Below are 20794 nucleotides of genomic sequence, written 5' to 3' on the forward strand. Positions count from 1 at the left end.
ACTTTTGTGTTAATTTCTCCTGAGGTTGCTCTGAAATTTATGGAAGAGGAGAAAACTGAAGCAATAAGCTTTCCTTTAGGTGCCTCTGGAGGCAATACTGATTCAGGCTTAGTTTAATCACCATGCCTGGGTAAACTAATATTCACTAATCCACTCAAAATTTTTTTTTTAAAGGAGATGCACTTGTGGGATCCTCTCTCTGAGGACAAGGGGGTCCAAGGCACCCTTCACCCAACCACCCTGAGTGAAGGGGTGCAAACTGGAGCAGGCTGGGATCTCAACATCTCGGAGTCAATGTCCCTTTTCTTCGCCACCAGGAAAGTTTCCTAGTCCCCGGGAGTTCCTTCTGCAAGGGAAATGAGGCTCTGCGTGGCTTTGGCTTATGAGCAAGACTGACAGGATAAGTCATCAGTAATTTTAGGCTGAAGTTCCCAACTGCACTCGTCTGCGCCCACGGCAGAGCCAGGAGAGGGGGCAGAGTGGCTGTTCGCCCCCACATAGTTAAAGACACTGCAGAGCTGCTTTAAGGCAGGTTGGCTACTCGCAGCTTGCAGGGATTGGGGGGCCAGCCGAGAATGACCCAAGTGCCATCTGGCATTGCTTACACCTTCTCCAGCCCCTCATACCTGTTAGGCACCAGCTGTGGTCTTTACTGTGCCAGAGGAGCTCTCCTTTCCCTTTGTATAACCTGTCTCCTGCAGAGGGATCAGACCAAGTTTTAAAAAATGTCATCTTCTTGGAGGAATACTCTCATAGCCTCTTCTGGAAAGTCAGTATTTTTTATTTTCTGGCTTCCCAAAGAACTGAGGTTCATATGGTCATGCCATGTCCATCCAGCAATTCCCCTTTCTGCCAAAAGTTTTGAACTTTCTGTCACCTTCAGCTGAATTTCCCAGAGAGGTAAAAGTTTCAGCAGCTTCAGTTCTTTTAAGATTTTTGAAAACCATTAGCTGAATAGAGTAGAGGGAAAATTGTTTGTCTGTTTGACATCTGCCGACCACCCAAGCATCATTCTCATGGGCCCTGACCAGTCACACCACGTGTAGTCTCCTGGTGGGAAGGTAGGGACAGAGAAGGGGCAGAACATTTTGGTGGGATCTGGACTGGGGCATGAAGGCACAGGAAGGTATTACACAGGAGGGGCATGGGGAACACAGGGAACCAGGCTTTGTTAGTCCTGCTGCTGATGGGGAAGTAGAAAAAAGACTGTAGATAGGCTTTGAGGATTATCAACACATTTACACCAAGAAAAGTGACTTTATAGTGCTAGGATATAATCTTCTGTTGCTCTAGTGTTAATGTTATCAAAGCAGAGTAGGGCCTAGAGCTCCTGGTGGAGATGGAAGTGCCAACGTGCTTGGTGCTGTATAGGCCCTCACCCAGAGGTCCTTCACCCTGCAGAGACCCAGGGGATGGAAACCTCAGCCTAGAGTTCAGATCTTTACTGACTGATTTTGAAATTGTTGTTAAGGCATTTATTTCCAGATCTGGAAAGAACGAAGCACAATTTTGCGCCTGGGTGAGTCCAAGGGGATACCTGAGAAGACCTGAGCTGAAAGAATTGGCCTTTCGAAAGGGAATTGTGATGACTGTGGTGTGTTGGGGAAAGATGCCTTTTTTGTGCAAGCCTTAACTTTCCTTGAAGACAGTCTCAGAGGAGGGAATAGGGCTATACAGCATTTATTTACAATGCTCTGATGTTCATTTCTGCAGGTGTTTGTCAGGGATGCTTTTGGGTGAGAAACTAGCAAAATGTTGAGATACTGAGATACTGAAGAGGGAACATTTCTGGTCTTGTGAATGGAGAGAGTCCTGGCTAGGGATTGAAGGGAAAATGGTGCAGCACAGTAAGGTACATTTCCTGGCTCACTGTGAATTCTGCAGTCGTGAGCATTAGACTTTATTATTACAGGCTGCTTTGTCTGCCCTTAGCTACTGGAGGAGGCTGTGAGGCTGAAAGCTTCATCACCACAGCCTGGAGGGCTCTTCGCTGTTTTATTGGTGTCACATCCACAATCTCTTATCCCTTTCCCTCTCCCCTCATATTTTTGACCCTTTGGTCTCTCTGCCCCATTAGGTTAGGTGATAAAAGGCTCATCTCCACACAGGCAGGTGGGGGAATCCAAAAAACATCCTGGCTCCTCCCAGGGCTGCGTCCGGGGCGTCTCACAGACTGAGGGGGTCCCTGCCCGGGGGTAGGGGAGTCATCGTGGGATGCGGGGGATGACCATCTTGGGATCACACAAGACTTTTTATGGGCTGTTCTGGGGAGGAGCCAAAGGTGGGCACAGGGAGGGATTGAGGTGGTCTGGTGAGTAACGATGGTGGGAAAATAGAGGGACAAGAGGATAAAAGGGAAAGGCCATGGGTAAGCAGGGGCTTGCCAAGAAGTGTGTCTGCTCCTGACCAGCGCAGTCCATCCTGTCTCCTTGTTAAACTCTTTTTTTCCTGGGTGAGGGACTCCCTATCAGTGTGTGCCTGTGTGTACAGGGTGCAAGCACCAGCTGCTGGAGTGGGACCAGGGGTCACAGGCACCCAGGTGTCCGTGGTGCCAGCAACCGGAGCCAGTCTGAGCATGTATGTTGGTGTGTCGTGGGGAGTAAATATCGAGCTGGACTAGCCGGCTGGAAGGGTAGGTGGCCAGGGACCCAGGTATGGAAGTGGACGTAAGTCTGGGCTGGATGTGCATCTGTCCTCTGCATCGGGGAGCTGGAGGCACTGGTGACCCAAGGGGTCCCAGCCAACTCTGCGTGTGTGTGTGTGTGCGCGTATCTGCACAGGAGGCAACTGGAGGTGAAAGGATCCAGTGCCTGTTGCTGGGCAGGCTGAGTGTCTATGGGCAGCTACCAGAGGGATCCACATTGTATTCATACATTTTATAGATATATACACATATGTAAAATATACATATATATTTCCCACTAGACCTTCATCCTGATGAAGCTGAAGGGGGAACAGGATGAGGTTGTTGGTGCTGCATGCGTTTGCGCGAATGCTGAGTGTTTCCATATTGATCAGTGTGGCTGGCCATATACATATATATGTACATGCATGGTATATACCTGTGTTTGTGTGTGTGCCTACTGGGAATATATTCTCAGCTGTGTTACGGGTTGTACCTGGGGGAATGGAGCTGCGGTGGCATCACCTCTCTCGGGCTGCCGGATCCAGCAACCCCTAACTAAACCCCCTGACCCTGCTGGAGGGTACCTGCAGGGCGCTGCGGCTCCTCACCTTTGGATTTGGGCCAAAATGGCTGTGTCTCAGTTGTGCAGCAGGCAGGCTCCAAAACAAAACCCATGTCCCTTGCTCACCCAGAGCAGTGGGCACAGAGAAAATACTCCTCCTGTTGCTCTACGTGCCCAAATCCTTCATCCTGTTTCCTTGTTTCCCTACTCACTGATCCGTGTCCTTGCAACGCATGTGAGCAGAATATGTATCTACAATGAACATTTTCCTTACGCTTCTGAGACACAAGAATTACCAATTGTATCAATAAGTAAAAATAATCTACTTTTTGTCTGGAGTGAATTTTTCTAAATGCTAAAGTGCTCTAGAAATATGGCTCCGGATGGAAATCCTGACCCTTCGTTGTTCCTCATCTCAAAAGCCTTTCTCATATAAACCTGCAATAAAGTGCAGAAGTGCCAGCAATCTGTCTCTGGCAATAAATGAAATTCAGGTGACAAAATCAAATATAATTTCTTTCTTCAGAATCATAAGATGATATGATGGGTGCAGCACAGTGGAGCCACTGTAATGCGCTATAAACTTAAACAAAAGGTGATGTGGGGAAAAAAGTAAAGGTGGCTTTGTTCAGGTTATGCACTTAGTGAAAAATGAATACCAATAAGCTTTCTTTTGCCAGGTTTGATCACATTTTAGATTTGCAGCTGAATTGCTATATATACATTGCTACCAAGGCCGCAGCTGACCCCAAATGTTAATGCAATGTAGCTAAAACGGAATCTGGCTGTGGGACAGAATGGGCTGAATTTGGAAATGGAGATTATAACTCACCTCTGCCCATGCCTTCCCCCCCGCCCTTTAATTAATTGTTGCCCATGTTAATGTAGGCAGGCCTCTTTCCCACAGAAGGAGCAAAGTGGTAGCTTGCAGAAAAATCAGTCTTGTGCTCTTTGAACATTTATGCTTTTCTTATGTAGTCTTTTATATCTGTAGTTTGGTGACTTGCACTGGCCAGACATGTAACTAGGGCTACACGTGTGTGTCAGGTTGCGCACAGCTGGAGCCCTGCCAAGTAAACAGCCAGGCAAAGGACACCCACTCACCAAAACACAGGAGGAGGCCGGGCGAACTTGCGGTCAGACTCCTCGGTGTGGTGCAGGGCACCGAAGGATGGGGAGGAGGAGCTGCAGAGTTAGAGCTCACTCCCCAAATGCAAGTCTTGTGGGCCACGCATTGGCTCCTGCACGCTGCGGCTCAAAACCCTCAAGTCTGGGCAATTGCTCTCCCAGACAAAGTGTCAGCCCTAAAACCTTCCCAGGGCAGCGATACGCGGGGGCTGGATGGATGGGTACCCCATCTGGCTGCACCGGGCTGCTTCTGGGGTGTACCACCGTCCCGTGTCACCCTGGTCACCTCGGCCACCCCCTGCTCAGGACAATCAATTTTTTGGTCCCTACTCAGAACAAATACAGTGGATTCAGCCTCTCACAGGGAGGAGGTACGGCTGACAGCAGGCTGCTCTCACCAGAGCAATTAACTAAAATTAATTAAATTAATACAGAGCAATTAGCATTGCTACCTTCCTGATGCCTGCTGTTGCATGACCTGTCTGTAGGTGGGATGTCCCCCACTTCTCTTGGGAAAATAGTGCCTGGGAGTGCATTGCCCCTGTGAGAGTGACCCAAACTGATGTGCTCGTTAGGGGAAAGATGGTTATTTAGAGGAGGCCAGTGCTTCGGTAGCCTATACAAAGACCCTAAAGCATCCAGTCCTGAAGCAATGTGAATTTCCTGCAGTACTTCTGAAAGCAAACAGGTTCCTAAATATTCCCAGCCGTTATCCCTCGTTATTTTTGCCGTCATTGTGAATACCTGTGCAATTCAAGGTAGTCACACTTTCCTCCTCCAAAGTGCTCCATTACAGAGGATGGGGGGAAAAAAACCAGTACTATGCAAAACGCAGCCCCCAGCAGCCCGGTGAGGCAGGGCAGCGTTGTGCAGATGGAGGAAGGAGCTGACGGCTTGCTCGAGGCTTGGGCTGGCTGTGACATGCCGTCCGGGCTGGCGGGTACGGCTGCCGAGCGAGACTCGCCCCGTGACAAAATGGCAAGTGGACCTCAGCGACCGCAAGCGTGCGGCGCCTGTTCATGGCACAGCTGGGCTTCTTGCCCTGCTTGTGGGCCAGTCGCTGCCGTCTCCACTCGTTGGTTTGAAGTGTTTCTCCACCGTTCCCCACAGGGAGCAAAAATGCAAAAAGATTTCATAAAAATGGAAGGGAGGGAAATAAAGGAGCAAGGTACAAAACCCACCCTGGCTGGCCGGTTCAGCCCTGCAGTGGAGACCTGCCCTGAAAAAGGAACCAACTAAACCCAACCAACTGAAGTCGTGAAATTCTACGTTCAGGCTGAGCCTTTGCATTTTAAATGTTTGCTGGGGTGCTTGGGGGGAAGGGGAACGAAGAGAGATGCTGGAGCTGCAGCTGCCCGGCTCTCAGAGGAAGACACTGATCTAAGCATTTTCAATGCAGTTTGTATTTTCCCTAATGTGACTGTATTATATATACAAGGATATACACTATATTTTAAGGAAGTGTATCTCTGAGGAGAATTAGAAAAGCATTTACTTAACAAATCATGTCTGTTTCTCAGGTAAATCTCTGATCTAAGGCAAGGAACCGTACATATTTAAACTTGGAAGTTGTTTTTCTGTGTATGATTAACACAGATTTCTAATGTATATGGTGTCGCTTCTCCTGCTAGCTGCAACCTGCTTCATAACTTGGAAGGGAAATTTCAGTGCTGTCTATTGAACTGTGACAGAGACAAAGGAAATTTTAGAGGACAAATGAAGGATGCTCTCGAAAACCAGGGCTGGTAATTGGTACTCTGCTCTGTATTGATCTCACTCTTCTGCTTCTGAATTTGACTGAGTTTCTGCAACCCCAACCCAGGCAGATTGCCATTAAAGAGTTTTTGTCTGCATTAACCCAGCAGTATTAAACCCTCTGTGGTTCTGATACCCACCTTCTGAAACACCTTTGCTTTTCCTTTTTCCACCAGAGATGACCATCCAGCAGACTTTCTGTCATTCCATGCCCTGCCCTAAAATCACAGGAATTTGCCCATCCAACTGGTCTATTAAAAATTGTCCAGCATTCCCTGAAAAAACCACCCATATGGCTTGCAAAGCATCGCTTAGTCTTTTTGCACTTTTCTGTTTCATTCTGCAGAATTGCTGATAGTGTTGTAGCTTCAAGTTTCTCCACATTAATTACAATGATATTTTTCAGTCTTTTCCTGCCAACCAAGCTGCTGGCTTTCGATCAGAAATCACATGTGTGCTAGAAAGAAGCAGTGGATTGCCGTCAGCTGGCTCCCATCTGTTTTGCCATGGAGGGAAGGGTGAGGTGCACAGCGCAGGGCTTCTGCGACTGGGGAGAGAAAAGGTATAAGATACACAAGGTATATGAAAGTAAGTGGTAAATGGGGGCTTAAAACCCCAATAACCAAACCCAGGTGCCCTTGTTTATACAATATTGGACTTGAATAGAATAGAAATTGTTTCTATCCCTGGATTCACTGCTGAGCTAAGGCTGACCATAGACTGCCCACCTTCCTGCACCTCAGTGTCCCCATATGTGAATTGGAGATAAAGATGCCAGACTCCTTTGTAAAGTGCTCTGGGACCTGCTAGTGAAAAGCAGTAGGCATTATGTGAACACAAAATACCTTATTTGTCGTGATGTGGCATCTTACACAGTCAGCCCTATGGGCACATTAAAAATTATTTCTGTGGAGTAAGAAGGCACTAATATATACGTAACAAATAGCTGAAGAAGCAGTCAGAGATAAGTAAAGATTAACACAGCTCCCACTAGCTTGACTGAAAAGAGGCGTCACATGTAGCCTGTTGGAGCACAGCCTGCACACCAGATGAATTACGGATACGGGGACATGCAGAGGGGCCATTCAACAGGGACGGCCAAGCCTTTCTGCAGATGAAGCAAGATCCATGCTGAGGGCTGTCATGTTTCTCCCTAGGAGACTTTGGGTACAAAGATGCCCACATGTGCGACATAATGCCTCCTTGGTAGCCCCCAGGTTTCTGGAAAGCCGTGAGCATGTTGTGCGTGTGTCGTACAGATGGTGTTTGTGTGCTGGGTACGTGCGGTGCCACCAGCGAGTGTCAGACCTACGGAGCGGCTGCACGGCGATGCTGTGCCCACGGATGGGAATACCGAGCACCCAGGGCATACCTGGTCAGCTTCTACTGCCCAGGGAAGCCCAAAATGTCCAGATATAGCTCCCATGCAGAAACACCAACTGGTCTGCCAGATGACCTGGCAAGATGATCCTGGATAAAAGCAAAAACCTCCCTCAAATGCTGATTTGGCATGGTGTCCATGCAAAGGCAACAGGAGACATCCAGGTACCTTATCTGTGCCCTGGCCATGGCTCCTCTTCACCTCCTGCAGTTATTTGGTTGTTGGTACCCTCTGGGCTCACTTCGCTCCAAAAGAAGGTTGGTTATGTGTCTATGAGCTGCCCACCTGGAAAACAAGCTATTTTGGGCTTCACGGCCAAGGGAAGGGCTGAAGGGGTTTTGCCACATGGCTAAACCTCTGCTGGGGGTTTGGGACACTTTGGGGCTTCATGAGCTTTTCCTCAGTCGGGAGGGCTGAAAGGCTGCTGCATCGGGGCAGGGCCATGGCTGCGGGAGACGATGCAGCCCTCGCCCAGCCCTCGCGCACCTCTGCCAGCCCGTCACGACCGCTGCCCGACCCGTTCATGAAGGGGCATGAGCCCCGGTCCCCTCTTTGCCTCTCAGGATCCTCTGGTGCTGCAAAGAGCTGGGTTTTGATTTCGGGGGGAAGGGAGGAGAGCGGCCACGAGGCAGGAGGTTATCTCCAGCTCCTTTGCTCTTCCCCACATGCAGGTGTTGAAGGGAGCTCGTTGCAGATCAAAGGAAGAGGAATACTTCAGGGAGGGAGGTTACCAAAATGCTCTGCAGTCCAGCTCACTGGCTGCAAACATTAAGCTCGCCTCTTTCCTAGGGGAATTGCAGGGAGTCCAGATTTGTTTGGAAGGGAGGTTTGTTAGGACTTGTGTGATGGATAGTGTGAAAAGTTTCCAGTGAGCAATTAAGAAGAGGGGAGGCGTGGACTCTTATAGCATTTTTCCATGACTATTCGGGTAACTGGAAGAGCTACTTGTGAAACTCTGAAGCAACGGTGAATTCGTGGAGAGACACAAGATGCCCCAAACAATTTGCTTTTGACAAAAGCTGTTCTGAGTTTTGCTCCCTGCAAACAAAAAGTGAGCAAATGCCAGACCAGTCATTCAAGTAATGCTACAGTTCAGAGCTTGTTCTGTGCCATCTTTTTCGGGGACCTCTTGTAAACAGAGTTTTTTTCCAGTTCCCTACTTTCCCTATCTTACTTGACATCTTCCTTTTCTAAGGCAGCAAATTCTGCTTCTCTCTTCTCTCTTGTCTCTCCCCTTCCCTTGTGTCTTCTGTGAAGAGCACAGAAATTTCCTCCACATATTGATCGGATGTTCCTGTGCCGGTATTTTCTGTTTTGTCTCAGGTGATCCAGCAGGCTTGCGTGATTAAAAGGTAATGCCTGTATGTGGTATGTATCTCTCCTACTGAGATTTTTCTATACCAGTATATTTGGTAAGGCAAAGTTCTCCTAACCTTGAAGATGAACTGAATGTAAAAAAATTATCCATTTGAACCAGGCTTGCAGAAGTCAGTTGAAGGAGCACTAAAGAGTTACAGGCACAGAACCTGGCAAGATCACAGTTTTGCCATGCAAGCTGCAATTTGATTAATGTGGCAGCTGTTTGACGGGAAATTAAGAGAGAGTTTTGAGAGGAAATTAGGCCATCTTACGCTTTTAAAGCTCTTTAAAACTCAGTGGTACTCCTCCTCCCATGGCAGTTTATGAGCATGCAGACAACTTCTGTATTTAATCAAGAAAGCAAGCACAGCACAAAGGCTGAAAATGTTTTCCAGGGGCAGCAGGACTCATGTGGTAACAGGCTAGAAATCTTGGTTTCTGGAAGTCTTGACCTCAGCATCTTCGTTTGCACGGTCCAAATCCTCAGTCGTGTATCTTGCTTTATCCAGTGCTGAGGTCTGATTTAGAAGCACTCCACAGCATCAAGCACTGAATGTGGCCTGACTGGCACCTCTGGCAGTCTCCTTGACCTCAGAGGTATCTCTCAGTAGGTTGGACTGTCTGTCCAGAATGAATCTTGGCTCCCTCCAGGAGAGGGAAGTAGTCAATGTGTCTGAACTATGTGGAAAAGAAGGTCCCATGGTATGAATTTTCCATTTCCCCTGGTGGAAACAGGGTGGTTCTAATCAATGTGTTACAAAAAAACAGAGAAACCTCTTTCCTGCGAATGATCAACACAAGCCGGCTGTGCAACAAGTCTAATTCAAGAGGAATAAACTTGGAGTCAGTCAGCAGTGTTGAGCATGCCTTGGAAGCTTCTTGGTGTTATTGAAGGTTTCACTGGGATTTTAAGATGTTAAAACTGTGCTTTTCTACCAGATGTGGGAATGCAAAATTAATGCAGACAAAATAACCGTGGCCCAGTGGAGAGGTTTTGGGCTGGAACTCAGAAGATCTGGTTTCTGTTTTGGGATGTGCTGATTATGACATGGGAAAACACTCTGTGCTAGATTTAGGAGAGTTTAATATTTTTGGCAGTCACAAAATCCAGTTTTATCCTTCTGTGCTCCCAACCTTTTGGTGCGCTTAGCTTTCTAATGGTTGAGTCCCCAGCATCAAAGCTTTTTAACCTCCAGTCTGGAAATGACTGACGGTCTGTAAGATATCAGAAGATGATCTGTGGAAGCACCACAATTTAAAAACAAAATTAAATTATCACCAGTGACAGCATGAACAGACAGAATGGGGAAAATACAAGTACTGAACATCCCTAATTGTATTTGGTTGCAAACAAAAGCTACTGTGGTGACTGCACAAAATAGCCTTTTGATCTGTTTCCTGAAAGATGTAAGTTGCTCTGGATTTGAGAAGCATCACTTTCAATGCACGGCTTTTTGGTGCTGTCCATGCAGCCAAACATACGCATCTCTGACGAAGCTGCTTGTCTTGTGTTTAAATGCCACCACCATGTCCAGACTGGTGCTTCCCAACCTGTTCTGCATCTGGAGTCAAAGTTCACCTCACCTCCCACCCAGCAAATCTGGAGATGACCGGTATTTTCCCTCTTATGCACGAACTCTGCAGTAAAGGCATTAGTTCAAGTTGTAGAAGAATCAAGTTCAACCCCCCCATCTGCCCCGAGGGAATGTGGAATCTCGTCTCCCACCTTTTGGGAGGTTGTTCTTGCATTCAGGCTCCTGGCAGCTCTCAGCCTCTCCCTCCCAGCAGAGCCCTCCCACTCCCTATGGAGTATTTCCATCTCTCCTAAGCCAACTACGACCTCGCAGCTCACGGGAGAGGGCACTCGATTGTGAGGAGGAGGGGAGACCTGAGGTCCAGTCCTTGCTCAAATTAAAAGCTCAGTGTTGTAGTAACACACTTGCTAACGAGGTTTTAAAGAAAGGCAGAGCACTGAAATGGGGAGCCAAGGCAGTAAGTAAACTCCTGGAACAACTGCTTATTGAAGTGATGAATGAGGTTTTTTCACTTGCAGCCTTTACTGAAAGTGAGGAAAGCATATTTCCTTTATCTCAGTTTCTTCATTTTAGCTTGGTCAATGAGTTGTTCATTAGAAATGAGAAATTAATTACAGGTTAAAAAAGCTGGAAGTTTCTTTTTCCTACCCACCAGTCTATGAATAAACTGAGACACCAGGGCTGAGATCCACTTGTTCTAGGCTGTTTAAGCACTGGTTAATGGTTATTTCATGAACATCAGTGTTCTTTGTTTAATAATTCAGTTAACTTTAAATATAAAATGTGTTTTGACACCTTCTTCTTCTTTCACATCCAAATAATTTAATGTGACTTCATTTGATAATGAAAACTGATACTGCCTTTTTGTATGTTATTATAGCCTAATTTCTATCCAAAGGCAATTCAACATAACTCCTGGGAAAAAAAATGAATAACGTAGTAAATACAAAATATAATTTGCCATTTTCTAATATAATAAAAGGTAAACATTAAGCATTTGAATAAAAATGTCAGCTGTTTAAGTATTTTTAAGTATTAAGTATTTAAGTATTTGAACATATACATATCACATTCTAAGTTAGCAAAACAAGAAAGTATGAAATGTAGCAAATGGCTTCAGGTGCTATCGAAAAAATCTCAGTGGTAACCAACTACTAGGCATCAACTGTTCTTTGGAAAAATTATTAAATACAAATGCAAAACAGGAATAAAACCTGATAATTTTAACCAAGGTCACTTGCTTTCTCCTTTAAGTGACAATTAAAATAGATTGTTTAAATCCCAGGCATACGAGTCGCTCCACCCAGCTCATTTTTCACAACAGGAGGTAGCAAGTTTTTGTGCCTCTGTGGTCATGAAAGGAGGAAGGAGGCATGGTGCTAACCCCGTCGCTGCTGGCTGCTGTTTCGGTTTACCTCCGCTCGCTCCCAGCCGTCTCTCGCAAACGGCTTCCAGTAAATGTACTTTTTGCCTCACGTTTCTTTGTATTGCTTTTCTGAGGAGCAAGGCACTTGTGTTTTCTGCCTGGCCTTTCCCCTCTCCAAACACCCATCTCTCTACCCTTGTCTTGTCCCATTTGTGTTCCCCACAGATCTCCCATAATGGAGAGATACCTCTGAAACCATCAGGTAGTTCTGACCAGAAACACTTGGAAGAGCCCGAGATTTCCGTGGAGCGGCAAGTCACAACCCGTGAGGTTTCTAGGCCATGCAGGGAACTGGGACGTTCTGCAGCTGAAGGGAGAAAACCAGAGAGATGGAGTTTGGCACCCTGGGAAGTCAGGAGATGAAAAGCGAAGCAGCCTTGATGCATCGGTTCAGCCCAGGGAAAGAGATGCTCTTTACTATGGAGCTTGTTACCTGGGACTCGTCTGCTCCTTCCCTCCTCTCTGCCTGACTTTCAGACTGAGTCGCTCCAGCATTACACGTCCTGTCCGTGTTTTGTGCTAAACCAGCCCAGCCCAAATGCAGCATAATCCCCCTGGATGCCTGCGGGAGAGTTTCAAAATCCCACCGCACCACTCACTGCAATTACACCTTCTTCCAGGGATAGGAAGGACTCGAGCTCTGCGGCATTTCCAAGGGTAGCCCAGTCCTTCTGCCGGGATGCTGCTGTGCACGCAGGTTACCAAATTCCCTGATCCCAGCTGTTGCCTCTGAATTATTCCAAAATGGTTTAGCATTGGTTTTGGGTTGTTTTTTTGGTTTGGTTTTTTTTTTTTTTTCCAAATAAACATGCTGAGTGCAGCATGCTGGCAGCCATCAATATTCAGATCAAATACCACTGCACGATGCACTGCCCGGGGGATAAAGAGAAACAGGAGATGGCATTGGAGGCCGCTAAAACTTGTTAGCTACTGGTTAGTTCTACTGCAAGTCTGATGTGGGGGAACTGAATCAAGGCAGGTTTGTCTGTCTTGACTGAGAGGCTTAACTGCAGGGCTGTAAAGCCTTGTGTCTGTGCTTATTTGGAGAGTTTAACACAAAGAAGAGCAGGATTTGCATCCACCTGAGACTGCTTTGAGTATAGACTTAGGGCATTCGCTGTGAGAAAAGAGTTAATATTTCCTCCTCCTTAATTGTCATGAAAATGAGTCACAGTTTAATTCTGGGCCACTTTCTATGCCAGATGAACAGCATAGTGATTCTATGCTCAGATATCTGAAATGATAAAAACAATGCAAAGATGAGAATGTCGCATTCCAACACTTAAATCACAGAGCTTCTCCTTCCCTCGACTGGGATCTGAAATGCCTGCACTTTTTCAAGTGTGAAATGAATGAACAAAAACGCAAGCATCTCTCCTTTCAAGATGTGCATGATTTCATGGCAAGTGCTTCATGCTTATTTTTGACTTGCCTTCGAACCTTGCCCAATCACAACGTTTACTACATTGAAAACTATTTATCTGGTTAAGTCTAAAGTCTGAGTGTAAATGCTCTAACCTGGATTTGTAAAATGGTTTGCAAATGTGATTAAAGCCAGGCTAGCTTTTCATGGTAAATAATAAAAATTATGCATCTGACAGAGATATTAAACTGAACGCTGCCAGTGATTGCACTGCTGTATTCAGCACCCTCCTTTGTCTTGTCTCTTGTTAGAACAATAGGAGCACAGTCATACATTTTACAGTGTCCCACATGGAGTATATGTGGGACACAGCCCGATGTGTACTGCATTAGATCTGTGATTCCATAATGTCCTTAATAAAGCTGCCCTACTTTCTTTGTTGCTATGCTTTTCTAATATTAGAAGTGCTGAGTGCTATGGCATAGCCTTATTAATATTAAAAAAAAAAATTTTCCTATTACTAAGTGATCCTCATTCATCCACTTTTGTCATTTGTCCTACACTGAAAGGTGATGTGTCCTTAAATATCCGAAAGGCACGTATGCAGCTGGAACACTATCCTGTGCATTATAGGTGAGATGTGTGGCAACTGGAAGCTCCCTGCTACAGGTCTCACTCTGATGAGAAATCATGACGTCCCTCCATGAGGGTTTATTTAATAAACTGCAGTTGCTGCACCAGTTCCTAAAATGCTAAGTATCCGTGTTATTCCTAGTGATTAGTGCCTGAAGCCTGATGATGATATATACAGTTATCTGAGCTGTTAAAATACTTTTGATGAAACATTCTCCTCTTAAATAAAGTTCCTTTGAAAGATTGTATTTTCATTTCAAGAGGAAGATTAAGCCTTGCTTAAATATTAACAGGAATTTATGGTGTGGAAATTATCTGTTTATCTTGAGTTGGGAGTCAGTCTCTAGCTGTTATGATTTCAAAGAACATCTCAAATATGTAACCTCATTAAAACCGGTGCCCGGTTGCCTGCCTCAGTTTGCAGATTTCGTGAGAGAGCCACTCTCTCCTGTTCATTTCGACAGTGATGATTCAGGCCTGGATAGAAGAAATCGTTGACTTTTACCGTGTTCCTTCGGGCACAGCAGGGGAGGACCTGTTCTGAATGACAGCAGGCATGGGGCAAGGCAGAAGAGGAAGGGGAAGCAATTAAGCCTGATTTCAAGAAGGAAGTCTCCAGCTTTGAAAAAGCCAAGAAATACCTTTGGCTCTTAGGAGGGAGAGAATTAAAACAACATCTGATTGTTTCTGTGTTATAAGGAAACCAGTGCTGTAAGTTTCCGATCCCCCGAAGCACTTGACAGCGTACTTTCCTCGCCCCGTGTGGATGGGGACCCGAGGGACCCCAGGGGTGGACTGGCTTTCCTCCTCCGACCAGGAGACGATTCTGCCTTCCTGAGGACAACAGTGCTCACCTTCTTCACTGCAGACATTATATAGGTTCAGTACTCCCCTGGGTTGAAGAAAGAACCTCCAGAAAGAGCCAAAAATAATGGTTTTACTATTGCAGATAAAGGAGAATTTGCAGAGAGCCAGTAGCCTAGAAACTGAACTGGACTGAATTTACCCTTTGCGCAATTAAAGAACACATGATTGACCATTATTGATTTAATGAAGCAAGGTCACAGAGCAGGTAATGCAGGCCAGACTTCAACACGATTGCATCAGTACAGTTGGCAAATCTAAAGCCTGAGGTTTAACAGTGTTACAGTCTTAAAGAGCATGATTTTAAGGGAGCAATAGCAGCGCAGAGGCACGCCAATGTCTGAAAGCAAACTGCACTAACCCTGCTGTGCTACGGTACTGGCGTAGGCCTAACTAACGTTTTTTCTCATTGGTTTTTTGTCTCAATGCATAAAAAAGGAAGACTCGTTAACTTGCATGTATTTGTTCAGATTAAAAATAATCACAATACCAATCCAGAGCTCCAAACGCATGTGCCATAAATTCAAAATCGAAATGGAAACAAATGAGGAAGGCTCTCTAGGATCACGGGATCACAATTCAGGGTGGCAGGGACTTCAGTGGGTAATGCAGTAAATACCACTGCCTCGGTACCTTTCCCTTCAGTAGCCTAGCAGGGGAAAGAGAAGGGTGGCATTTCAGTGTGTCCAGGAAGCTAACAAATTTGATTTTGAACAGATCATAGGAAAAGTGCAAGTTTCTGCAGTGAGTATCATAAAAAGAAAAGAATATGTGTAAAGCCCAGCAGCAGTACACAAGCCTGCATTCGAAGAGAGCACTCTCCAGAGGCAATTACCTGGGTTCTTCTATTCCCAGGAAACGGATCCTCCTGGGATTCAGTATCTTCTTAGCTCACACGGGACATGGGCTTGTTGCAACAGGTAGACAGAAATTCCTGCCTACCCTGCCTGAATCACTGAGCCTTTGTTAAACAGCAGCAGGTTTTCCATTGTGAAATGTAACTGATTTGCAGTATCCTGGAAGGCTGTCCACATCTGCAGTATTTAACATATCTGACATTTAAAAATTATTCATGCAATAGATATATTTTCCTTTAAAACCTGTTCCATAACTGTCTCCCTTAAGGTTTCTTGCAAGTTGCGTTGAAGTCCCAGCTGCTTTCAGAAAGAGGACACTCGAACAGGGAGGTGACTGACTCCAGCTTGGAGCAGTCTTTCGCTACTTTCCCATATAAAAGGGGAGTTTCTACCAAACTGAACCTTTTCAAAACCCACGCTGCATGGGCAGGCTTAGAAGTCTAGAAATCACACGTGCTCACTTTGACGTACTCCTGCACTCCTGCATGACTAATAAAGTGATGATTCTCTGCTATTTTCATCCCAAAGTAACATCTCAGCTGCCCTGCAAGCAATGTGCAATGTTCTATTGCTAAAATAATAACCACTTCAGCAGCGTATTACAGCTATTTGCACAGGACTTAACAAGTGTGATATGACAAAACCACTGCTTAGGCTCAAACCCATTTTTCAGAATTAAGAATTTCTATATGACTCATTCACCCTCTTATTTTTTTTTTCCCCAGCAAAGTACCAATATGAGAATCCCCTTCTCCATGGGTCTGCTTACATATTTCAACAACCATGGATTTGCTAAGGGGGCTTAGCAAGCTATAGCTACTTCTGCCCAGTCCATTGCATTTGTCCAGCGTCTCTGGATGCCTGGCAGGAGCCCAGGCAGAGCAGCAAACGGCCAAGGCACAGATACAGAAATTTAAATTTATTGTGGCAGGAATCCTGCCTTCTGTGCAGATCCAATACCCAGCGTTGTGCTCCAGGTATGTCTCAGGTGTGCCTGATTTGCTGAAGTCATGTCAGGGATTTCATCAGTAGGTGCGGAGCATGCAACACATCTGATGATTCAGTGCTCGCATGTGTGCTGTCTGGTGTATATGCCCATGTTTCTGTTGGGAGGGAATGACTGATGCGAGCTTTAAGCACGTATTACACCATTGAGGGGCATGGGTGCACCCACACAGCTATGCTCCCATTTCCTACTTTTGGTAAGGGATCCCATGTCCATCTTTGCTAACAGGTTCTCTACCGGCTTTCTCACCTTATTGAACTGTGACTGATAGGAACTTAGGAAAGCCAGCTGGGCCAAAACTGTTAAGTGTCTACCAGCTGAGTGCCCCATTTTTGGTGCCTAGTTGCCCTCAAGCACCCCAAAAGACCCAACAGAGAACAACAAAGAGCATTGCACTCGTTTTCTCTGCGCCTCAGTTTCTCCACATGTAAAGTGGGAATACATGCACTTGTCTTCCTTCATAGGATGTCAGTGTTGTCAAAGAGTGGAAATTGTACTTATTTAGGTCGTCCTCTGTGCCTTAGTGAACAGAGCACCAACACCTTCAGAAGTACCTTGTTAGCGATGTAGTTTCTTGAAGCCTCACTGGCTTCCTCACAGCCCATCCACACTTGGCTTCTAAAGGAAAGCTCTGGAAACTGGGAAGGAGTAAACTTGGAAAATGTACTGACCAGGCTTAGAGACTCCAGGCATGGGCACGATTCCCACTGACCAGAACGAAGGAGGGCTGAGTGTATTATCAACCTTCTGCTAGCACATGTGGTCTACTCTTCTCTAGTTCTCTCTGTTGCACTTTGGACCATTTAATACTACAAAGGTTAAAGCGGTTCCTGCCTTTAGATCCCAGAGCAAGAACTTCTGTGGGTTGTCTCAGTAGAAACGCATTCAAAGAGACACTAAAACAAAGCGTATGGCTCTCTGCAAGAACAAATTCCTGTCGGCCTGAGAAACTGCCAATTGTGTGACATTAAATGTAAAAAGGGACTTGAGCAACTCGGCTCACACATCCTTTCTCATGCTGCACACTAAAGCTGTGGATGAGTCAGTACGGCTGAGTGGGAGAACCAGACAGGTCTGAATCACCACTTTATCCTCATCTCCGAAGCGCTATTATTTCCATGCAAATAATTTCAAGCCTCAAAGCCATAGAAGAAGTCCAGTAGTGGTGATCACAAACCTTGTACCCCAGAAGGAGCTGACTGGTTAATGAAAATTCACAGCTGCTTCATGTTTGAAGACACTGATTTATGTAAAAGGAAATTAGCTAATTAATCTTAAAATTCTGGAACTTGAGAAGTATTTGGAGAGACAGTAAGCTCCATTTCAGGATTTCACTGAAGCTATGTATTATTCAGCTCTTTCCATTGTTGTCCAGGCTGATGTATGAGAAGTTTGAGAAACGCAGCTGTGTAGTCTGATGGGATAAATGTTTAAAAAGTCCCCAAAAGACCAGATCTTCTTTTAAGTACAGAGAAGTAAGAAAGAAACAGTGTGGGATCCTGGTACTCTATCAGGTGGATCTTCATCTTTCTGTTGAGTTCAGCAGGCTCTAGATAGAAACCTCTGCAATACATGGGAAGACACCTTCACACATTCGGAAAGTAAATTCAGGACTTTGATCTGCTAAGTGCTATTTGTATCTGGAAGACCACCAACTTCCTGTGTTTGACTTACACCAACAGATAACAAGTATTTGCATGTCATGTATGCTTGATTGATTCTTTTATACCTTTTATATATCCTTTTATATCTAGTACTTTCAACTTACTAGCTACTTTAATAATAATAAAACCAAATACAAAGCTAAATAAAAGTTAAATTAAAATAATTAAACAGAAAGGAAAAAATTCAAGGATTTCTGACTTTTATAATGTCAACATTTATTTAAGAAGAAACCAATATAGTTCTACAGAAAGAACTTCATACAATACATGAAATTCAACTGCAAAGAGAGTTTGAAATCTTTGCAAACAACTGCATCAGAATTCTGTAGAAAAGCTATTTAGTTGGGATTTCTCACATAAAGTTGGTAATGTACCTATATGTACATTGTACAGTATAATGACCCGGAGCTGCAAAACTCAACTGAAATATGTAAAAGGAACAGAATTGTGACTGCAACACTTCTATTAGTTTCCTGCTGGTTGCTTTCATTTACAGAATTTAGGAACAGAAATAGGATGTATGAAACTTTTATGTTTTTTTTCTATGTACAACTTTATGCTAATAACTTATTTCAGGCTAAGAAAAACCTCAAGAAAGAAGAAAATTATTGTCTCTGTGAGAGAAATCTCTGTGTGTGTGTGTGTCTTCCCTGAAGGAAGCTTTAGCAACCTTAAGAACAAAATGCCAGCTCTCTTGACAAGACTGGCAGGCTTGGAAGTGGAAAGATCTAATATACAGAATACCAGAGGCTGTTCAATTCACACAGCCCAGGGAACCTCAGTCCCAGTTAGACACGTCTTCAAAGCGAGACACTTTGCTCTGCCTTAACCTTTTTTGCTTTGCACAAAAAATCTTGCCCAGATTTGACAGTACTTCAAGACAGAAGTAACTGGCAGCACTAGTGATGTGGATTTGAGCAAAGATTCTGCTTTCGCTCACAGTTGCAGTCACCTCCATCATGGTGAGGACATGGTCTGCATTATTGAAAGGCTGGTTGTCCTTCGTTGGCTTCCCTCAGTCCTTCTGGGTGCTCACGAGGACAGGCAAGCGTAGCGTGGTGGCCCTCTTTCACACAATTAATTGAGAAAGAATTGCACCCTACTCCAGTACAAACAGTATGGAGTATGTCCCCAAAAGTCCCTGCAGCAAATGAGGGGGAACGCAGTGCCACTGCAGATGCGTAATTCAAATTTGGTGTCGTAATGTGTTCAGGGGTTGACTTGGCTACTGGAGTGCTGAGAGCTAGGTGCTATTCGCCCAGCTTAACTCTGCTAAGCTATGTTAACCTAACTGGAGAAAAAAATACATTTTAAAAAGTAAAGCAAGGAAAAACTCTCTCTTTGAAAACAATAGACTTAGCAGAGTGTAATAATGTCATTCCCTAGTCCTTAATTCCCATTTCCTATGCCTTACTGCAAATGTCTCAGAACAATGACCTTACATAGATCTTCATAAAGTGGCTTGTGCCTACTGAAATAATAAAAGCTCTATAATGACTAAATAGGCCTATAGCATCTATTTCTCTTCTACCTTCCTATATTTACCCTGTTCCTGTAACCTGCCTACTTTCTCGGGGTTTTATTATGGTGTGCAGACAAGCAGATAAGACAAGAAATGTCCTCCAAATTGCTCATCCTGGGAACACCCCAGATAAACAGGTTTGAACGTCTGATGGAGAGCCCCAATGCAATCTTTGTGTTTTAAAGAAAGGTAATACCACTGTGGTTATTTGACAAATGGATCTGGATCGCATTTCAATTGTCAGAAGCCAAAGAGTATCCATCTCCTTCACTTCGGCGTTAATAGTGCATGCAATGCAAAACATGTTTAACTTGCTGCGACCCTTTCAGCGTCTGTGCTTTTTGTAATGAAGAAGTGTTTGCTGTGAGATGGTGGCAGGAAAAAAACACAACCCACCTCTTTACAGAGTATGGGAAAGGAGTGCTGGCTTCCAATTTTCAAACACTGGTGGATTACGTTTGCAACATTGTCCCTGGCACATTTCCAGGAGCCTAATATAGGTGAGGTTTTTAATTTCTTTTGTCTTTTCTTTCCTTTTCCCTTTCCTCTCTTCTCATTCCTTCCTCCCTTTCTTTCCTTACCCTTCTCTTCCTTTCTCCTAGGAACTGGTAAAAAAGACAGCATGTGGAAAAACAACATCTTTATTCTTATCCTTTAACTGGAAGCAGGAAGTTTTGTAATTTTTTTTTTTTTTTTGAATGAGATAGACACCAGTGTCACCATGTGGCACTCACCGGAGCTACTCTGCTCTCAGACCAGCTGACCTGTGCGCGGAGCGGGGCAGAGATTCACCTCCGTGAGAAGATCGGTGTGGGGCCGAAGGGTGCTGCGCTCCTCGGCCGCTCCCGGGCCCACCTGGCAGCCCCCGGCTCGGTAGGAGCGTGGGTCTGGAGGCCCATCGTTCAGCCCAACCGGGGGCAAAGGCGGGATGAGCAGGAGCTGGCACGAGGCACCGCAGCGGTGCTGGAAGGTTTGCTCTTCCGCGGTCCCAGATTTCACCACCCAGTCCTTCCAACATGAACCAAGGTCCGGGTAAAGCCGAAGAGACACGGCGGTGTTTGGAAGGGGAGCAAATGACCGACAGTCGGGTACGGGATGGGTGGTGGGGACCTT

The sequence above is a fragment of the Harpia harpyja genome, chromosome 1, assembly GCF_026419915.1.
Source record: "Harpia harpyja isolate bHarHar1 chromosome 1, bHarHar1 primary haplotype, whole genome shotgun sequence".
Lineage (NCBI taxonomy): Eukaryota > Metazoa > Chordata > Aves > Accipitriformes > Accipitridae > Harpia > Harpia harpyja.